At 44.3% G+C, this 7500-nt stretch overlaps 1 long non-coding RNA gene and 1 pseudogene across 1 annotated transcript; one reads left to right on the forward strand and one right to left on the reverse strand.

The window, feature by feature from the left end:
- Positions 1-3438: 3438 nt before the first annotated feature.
- The window catches only part of LOC127360927 (uncharacterized), a 42251-nt pseudogene continuing 38189 nt past the window's right edge, over positions 3439-7500 (reverse strand).
- On the forward strand, positions 4816-5812 carry LOC127360939 (uncharacterized). Its single transcript, XR_007883974.1, has 3 exons — positions 4816-4982; positions 5317-5376; positions 5581-5812. It is a non-coding gene; the product is annotated as an uncharacterized LOC127360939 (long non-coding RNA).

Consider the following 7500-nt stretch of genomic DNA (forward strand, 5'->3'; position numbering starts at 1 on the left):
GAACGACTTTAGTCCCTTCGAAATTGATAATCTTGTTGATAGTGCTACAGGCTCACTACGATCAACATTAGACTCTATCGCTCCTATAAAAAGGAAATTATTAAAACATAGGAAACTAATACAACGTAATATTAGAAAAAATTAGACACATCCTATCACAGACAGATGCAGAAAAACTAATCCATGCATTTGTTACTTCAAGGCTGGATTACTGCAACTCTTTATTATCAGGTTGCCCCAATAAGTCCATTAAAACGCTCCAATTAATTCAGAACGCTGCAGCACGAGTACTGACAGGAACTAGAAAAAGAGATCACATCTCTCCTGTACTAGCTTCTCTGCACTGGCTCCCTATAAAATGTAGAATAGAATTTAAAATCCTCCTCCTCACCTATAAAGCTCTTCATGGTCAGGCCCCTTCATATCTTAAAGAGCTCATAGTACCCTATTACCCCTCTAGAACACTACGTTCTCTGAATGCTGGGCTACTTGTGGTTCCTATAGTCTCTAAAAAGTAGAACAGGAGCCAGAGCCTTCAGTTACCAAGCTCCTCTCCTGTGGAACCAGCTTCCAGTTGTGGTTCGAGAGGCAGACACCCTCACCACATTCAAGAGTAGGCTTAAGACATTCCTCTTTGATAAAGCTTATAGTTAGGGCTGGATCAGGTGAGTCCTGAACCATCCCTTAGTTATGCTGCTATAGGCCTAGACTATCGGGGGATTTCCCATGGTGCACTGAGCTCCTCTCTTCCTCTCTCTTTCTGCACTCATTCATGTTCCATTAATGCATGTTACTAACTTCACTTCTTCCCCGGAGTTCTTGTGCTTTCTTGTCTTGCAGGTTCTCATGGATCCTGGTGGAGCCTCCTGCCATGGTCCTGCTAGATTGCCATTGCAAATACTGTTGTTTGCTGTGCACCTGTCTGTCTGTCTGTCTGTCTCTCTCTCTCTCTCTCTCACCCCAACTGGTCGAGACAGACGACCACCCACCTAGAGCCGGAGGATCTGTCCTAGGTTTCTGCCTTTTAACAGGCAGTTTTTCCTTGCCCTTGTCGCCAAGGTCTTGCTCATGGTGGTACTGTTGGGTCTCTGTTATAATGTTTTAAAGAGTTCGGTCTAGACCTGCTCTATTTGAAAAGTGTTCTGAGATAACTTCTGTTATGAATTGGCGCTATACAAATAAAATTTAATTGAATTGAATAAGTGCTTCGTAACTGCCTCAATTCATGAAGTCCTGCATTAATAACTGTTTATAGGACATCCATTGGAAATTAATTTGTGAGTTTTTTATGGAACATCTGCTAACACAGTCACTAATCATTAATACATGTCTGAATAGTGGATGTGCAAGTGCATGAAATGTACAGTACAATGAAGAGTAAAACATTTATAACTGATTATAAACCACATAGTAATGACTATTTACAGCAGAATCATGCTTTATAAATGATGAATTCAGTATTTACTAATCCATAACTAATGTGCTTATCAATGATGAATAAACATTTTTTAACTGTTTATAAACTACATACTCATGTGTATTCATGCGTTATAAATGATGATTTCATTATTTATTCATGCTTAACTAATGCTTAATAGTGTGTACTCATTATAAAGTGTTACCCTATTTACTTTATATATGCTCCCTTTAGGCAACATTATTAGGAATCACTCGTTTCATCAACAGCTTCATCAACAGTAGTTTAACCCAGCTGTGATCAGCCTAATAAACCTGAAATACAAACAGACTTTATCTGCTGTGGACGCCACCGAGGGATGAGACCTGCACGACTCGGTCCTCATAGCACCCTCTCTACCTGTGTGTGTACCTGCGTCTGTCTGTGTGTGTGCACCTGTGTGTCTGTTTGTGTACCTACCTGTGTGTGTGTCTCCAGAATCCCTCGTCCTGTCGTTCAGACTGATCCTGTCAGAAACCAGAGCCTGAAAACACACCAACTCTGACCTGAACAAAGAGATCAATGAGAGGGTTAATAAAGATCTTCAGACTGAACAGGTGAGCGTCAGACAGGTGAGTGTCGGACAGGTGAGCGTCAGACAGGTGAGCGTCAGACAGGTGAGCATCAGACAGGTGAGCGTCAGACAGGTGAATAATCTACCTAAACCAACAACCAATCAAAAGAGTCACATCACACCTGAGAGACAACAAACCCTCAGTGACTCAAACATCAATGAAATGCCAATAATATTATTGTTGTTACTATTATATTAATCAAATAGACCTCTGCCCTGTATCTAAAGCACTGAGCTATATGTCAATAATATTATTGTTGTTAGTTTTTTTTCAATCAAATACACAGTACAGACCTCTGACCTGTATCTACACCACTGACCTCTTTCTCTTGTATCTAAAGCACTGACCTCTTTCTCCTGTATCTAAAGCACTGACCTCTGTCCTGTACATATCCTGTCCTCTGTAACTGAATCCTATTGTGGAGCTATTGTCAGTAGAATTGTATGAAATATTACATGTAATGTATACAAAGCACACACATTGAAAACATACTTTAACATGTTTAGCACATCTCCATGGGGTCCCCGTGTAGCAGGTTTTAGGACTTAACATGTATAGTATTTGAGATTCTGATGCGTGTATACAACTACCATTGGCAGGCCATTCAAATTACAGTAAAATATTAATATCTCACTAACCAAACCTGTACCAGATATCAAAAAGAAAAGTAATATTTGAATCATGTCTGTCTGTAAAAATGAGTTATAACAATCCAAAAATGTACGCAAAAAGAAAAACAATAATAAGCAAATAAAGAGAGATTATACTTCTATTATACGACACATCAGTGTTTAACAGATAAAAACAGATCTAAAGTGCATTAAACCCACTGACTCGTTAACAATATGGCGTCAGATTGTGTTCATCATCAGTTTGTGTCTGTTTATGTTTGATTTACCTAAACAGTTGATATCAGACTCTGCAAACGACGACTTTATGACAAATAGAAATATTGATATGAGTTCTGGGATGTTCATTTAAACCACAGAATTTGAAATCAATCAGAGATCAATCAGTTTACCTGCAGTCCAAAAGCTCAGAGAAAGACAGGACTGAGGGAGAGAGTCTGTGGACATACAGACAGAGAGAGAGAGAGACAGACAGAGAGAGAGAGAGAGAGAGAGAGAGAGAGAGAGAGAGAAAGAGAGAGGATGCAGTTTATCCGTTTTAACTCAACAACACATCATCATATATATTCATATATTCTGTCTGAGCTTACCTGTCTGTGGGTGTGTGTTACCTGTCTGTAGGTGTGTTACCTGTCTGTAGGTGTGCAGTAGCAGTGGGCGTGTCAGAGAGTGGAACCTCCAATCAGGTCGGACCTGAAGGGTGGAGTCAGTGTGGAGCTCCACCCCGCTCCGCCCAGAAACACCACAGCCAATCAAAACACTGGGATCCTGATGGACAGACACACAGACCAATCAGCTGTCAGGACTCGTTTCAGAAACAAATATTCTTCTTCTCATTTCCAGTTGGTCTGAATCTGATCCACCAACCAACTCTCAGTCCCACTTTATCAATATATGATATTGATCAGTATACACTGTATCTTTATCTTTATGGATGATATTGATCAGTATACACTGTATCTTTATGGATGATATTGATCAGTATACACTGTATCCTGCCTGCCTGCCTGCCTGCAGTGTTTGTGTGTGATGTATTTGTCCTGGTCCAGGTGTTGGTAGGAGGGGAAATCTGATTGGATGAATCTCTCTGTTACCATGGTGAACTGTCGGACACACACCAGACAACCTGCACACACACACACATTTATTACAGCAGCAGTCTTCAGGCTGTGTTGTGACCTTTGACCTCTGTGTGTGTGTGTGTGTGTGTGTGTGTGTGTGTGTGTGTGTGTGTGTGTGTGTGTGTGTGTGTGTGTTGTACCGATCCAGGCGGTGTTGAAGGCCGCCCTCTGACCTCCCCCCTCTTCCTCTCTGGTTTCCGTGACGACACAGGCCACAGCTCCCGTGTGATGGGAGCTCCAACACCCCGACCAACAGCAGGGGGCGCTGCCTGTCAGACAACACAGAGGGCACAATGTTCACTTACTGATCATCTATCAATAAAATAACAGACCATAATGCAGCTGTAAGCAGATCTAAGGACACATTGAAGTGTTAATGTTCAGTATTTACTGTTTTATTATACGTAATGTCAGGAGGAGTTCTCATCCAATAATATATTCAGAAACACTTAGTACATGTTCACAGACTGATTCTACAACCTGATAAACAGCGTTAAACTAAAGTGTTACCAATAAAGGTTGAATCTGAATCAGTCGTGTCACCACAGACCTCAAAGATAAAATAAAGTTACTGTTTGTGTTCCTTTACTGCAGTATTTGTGTTTACTTCACTCACTGTAAATACTGTCCTATGTGTCTCTCCAGGTCAGAGGTCAGAGTTTACCTGAGTCTGTCTCCACTCTGGGGGTTGTTCTGGGGGTCAGAGGTCAGAGTCCTGCAGGACCAGGCTAGTGCTGTGTTGATCTGAGATCTGGTCAGACTGGATCCACCAGAAGGCAGCAGAGAGCTCAGAGACAGTGAAGACCAGCAGTCTGATTGTAGAGACTGTCAGCATGGTACTGTAGAGACAGAGACACTGCAGGGTCAGTATGGTAATGTAGAGACAGAGACACTGCAGGGTCAGCATGGTACTGTAGAGACAGAGACACTGCAGGGTCAGTATGGTACTGTAGAGACAGAGACACTGCAGGGTCAGTATGGTACTGTAGAGACAGAGACACTGCAGGGTCAGCATGGTACTGTAGAGACAGAGACACTGCAGGGTCAGTATGGTACTGTAGAGACAGAGACACTGCAGGGTCAGTATGGTACTGTAGAGACAGAGACACTGCAGGGTCAGTATGGTACTGTAGAGACAGAGACACTGCAGGGTCAGTATGGTACTGTAGAGACAGAGACACTGCAGGGTCAGTATGGTACTGTAGAGACAGACACTGCAGGGTCAGTATGGTACTGTAGAGACAGAGACACTGCAGGGTCAGCATGGTACTGTAGAGACACTGCAGGGTCAGTATTGTACTGTAGAGACACTGCAGGGTCAGTATGGTACTGTAGAGACAGAGACACTGCAGGGTCAGTATGGTACTGTAGAGACACTGCAGGGTCAGCATGGTACTGTAGAGACAGAGACACTGCAGGGTCAGTATGGTACTGTAGAGACACTGTAGGGTCAGTATGGTACTGTAGTGACAGAGACACTGCAGGGTCAGTATGGTACTGTAGAGACACTGCAGGGTCAGTATGGTACTGTAGAGACAGAGACACTGCAGGGTCAGTATGGTACTGTAGAGACACTGCAGGGTCAGTATGGTACTGTAGAGACAGAGACACTGCAGGGTCAGTATGGTACTGTAGAGACAGAGACACTGCAGGGTCAGCATGGTACTGTAGAGACAGAGACACTGCAGGGTCAGTATGGTACTGTAGAGACACTGCAGGGTCAGTATGGTACTGTAGAGACACTGCAGGGTCAGTATGGTACTGTAGAGACACTGCAGGGTCAGTATGGTACTGTAGAGACAGAGACACTGCAGGGTCAGTATGGTACTGTAGAGACAGAGACACTGCAGGGTCAGTATGGTACTGTAGAGACAGAGACACTGCAGGGTCAGTATGGTACTGTAGAGACAGAGACACTGCAGGGTCAGTATGGTACTGTAGAGACAGAGACACTGCAGGGTCAGTATGGTACTGTAGAGACAGTAGAGGGTCCACACTGTACTGTAAGGTGTATCTACCTGTGTCAGAGGACAGGTGAGTATAAAGTAAGGTTACTTTATGAACACTTCCTGATCCTTCCTGTTATTATCACTCACCTGTGTGTGAGCTGTGAGCTCAGGTAACAGGTCCACAGGTACCCGGACACGCCTGTGTTTTTCTCCAACAGTAACCGTGGTAACACTCCATCGCTGGGGCAGCTGGAGTCAGGTGGTGACCCCCCCACCCTGCTGAAGGCGGTGACCCTGAGGCTGGAGCGCAGACAGGTGCAGAGCATGCTGGGAGGAAAGTGGACGTGGTGGAGCTTCAGAGAGATCATCAATAAATCATTCAGATTATTATTGATCACAGTCAGCTGTTAACGTACGCTCACATCACATTCAAGTTCACCTCTCTCTCCTAACAGAGGACATGGTGTCACAGCTCTGATTACAGGTAATAAATATTGATCAGTGATCACAGATTGTAAACAGTTTGTAGTCTGATAATGTGCTAATGATGAAACTTTATATGAGCCACAGTTGAACTAAATGTCTAATGAGAACATGATGGACTGATATTCACCTTGTCTTTGTTTCATTGAGTATTTCCTTATTGAGTTTCAGTGTTATTTCTGCTTATGTTTGGAGAACCAACCACTGTAGTAGAGTAATACAGATAAACAGCTGCTGATCAGCAGAGCATGAAGATGTCCAACAAAGTGGACTGATGTGGATTCAGTTTCAGAGTTTTATTGTTTTAATATAGAACTTTAACTAATGAATTATATGACTTTATATGTAACCCTTGTTTGGTGCAGCTGTTCCCCAACAGACACGTTCTAAGACACAACATTAGTCTGAATATCAGCATAATGTAAAAGAGCTAAAGTCAAAGGTCAAATGATGGAAATCAGACATTCCTGATGTGAGGAAGGTTACAGTCTCCTCATCACTGATGATCAGTGCTCGTGGTATTTCTCACACTGTGACACTGCAGGTAAACCTCCACTGGGACTCACCTCCACTGGGACTCACCTCCACTGGGACTCACCTCCACTGGGACTGACTCACCTCCACTGGGACTCACCAACATCCACTGGGACTCACTAACCTCCACTGGGACTCACTAACATCCACTGGGACTCACTCACCTCCACTGGGACTCACCAACCTCCACTGGGACTCACTCACCTCCACTGGGACTCACCAACATCCACTGGGACTGACTCACCAACATCCACTGGGACTCACTAACATCCACTGGGACTCACTAACATCCACTGGGACTCACCTCCACACAGTCTCCTGCAGGTAAACCTCCACTGGGACTAACCTCCACTGGGACTGACTCACCTCCACTGGGACTCACTAACCTCCACTGGGACTCACTAACCTCCACTGGGACTCACCTCCACTGGGACTGACTCACCTCCACTGGGACTGACTCACCTCCACTGGGACTGACTCACCTCCACTGGGACTCACTAACATCCACTGGGACTCACTAACCTCCACTGGGACTCACTAACATCCACTGGGACTCACCTCCACACAGTCTCCTGCTCTCAGTTTCCTCCTCAATCACATAGAGCCCCGCCCCCTCACTCACCACCTCCGTCACAGTGCCCTATCAGAGCAGAGGGGCGGGACTTACCACACAGTTAACAATACAACAGGTAACATTCTCACAGCCAATCAGAGCTCAGTGTTTTTACCTGGTAACTGATGACTCTGGACCAT

This window comes from Dicentrarchus labrax, unplaced genomic scaffold (genome assembly GCF_905237075.1).
Source record: "Dicentrarchus labrax unplaced genomic scaffold, dlabrax2021, whole genome shotgun sequence".
Taxonomy (NCBI): Eukaryota; Metazoa; Chordata; class Actinopteri; family Moronidae; genus Dicentrarchus; species Dicentrarchus labrax.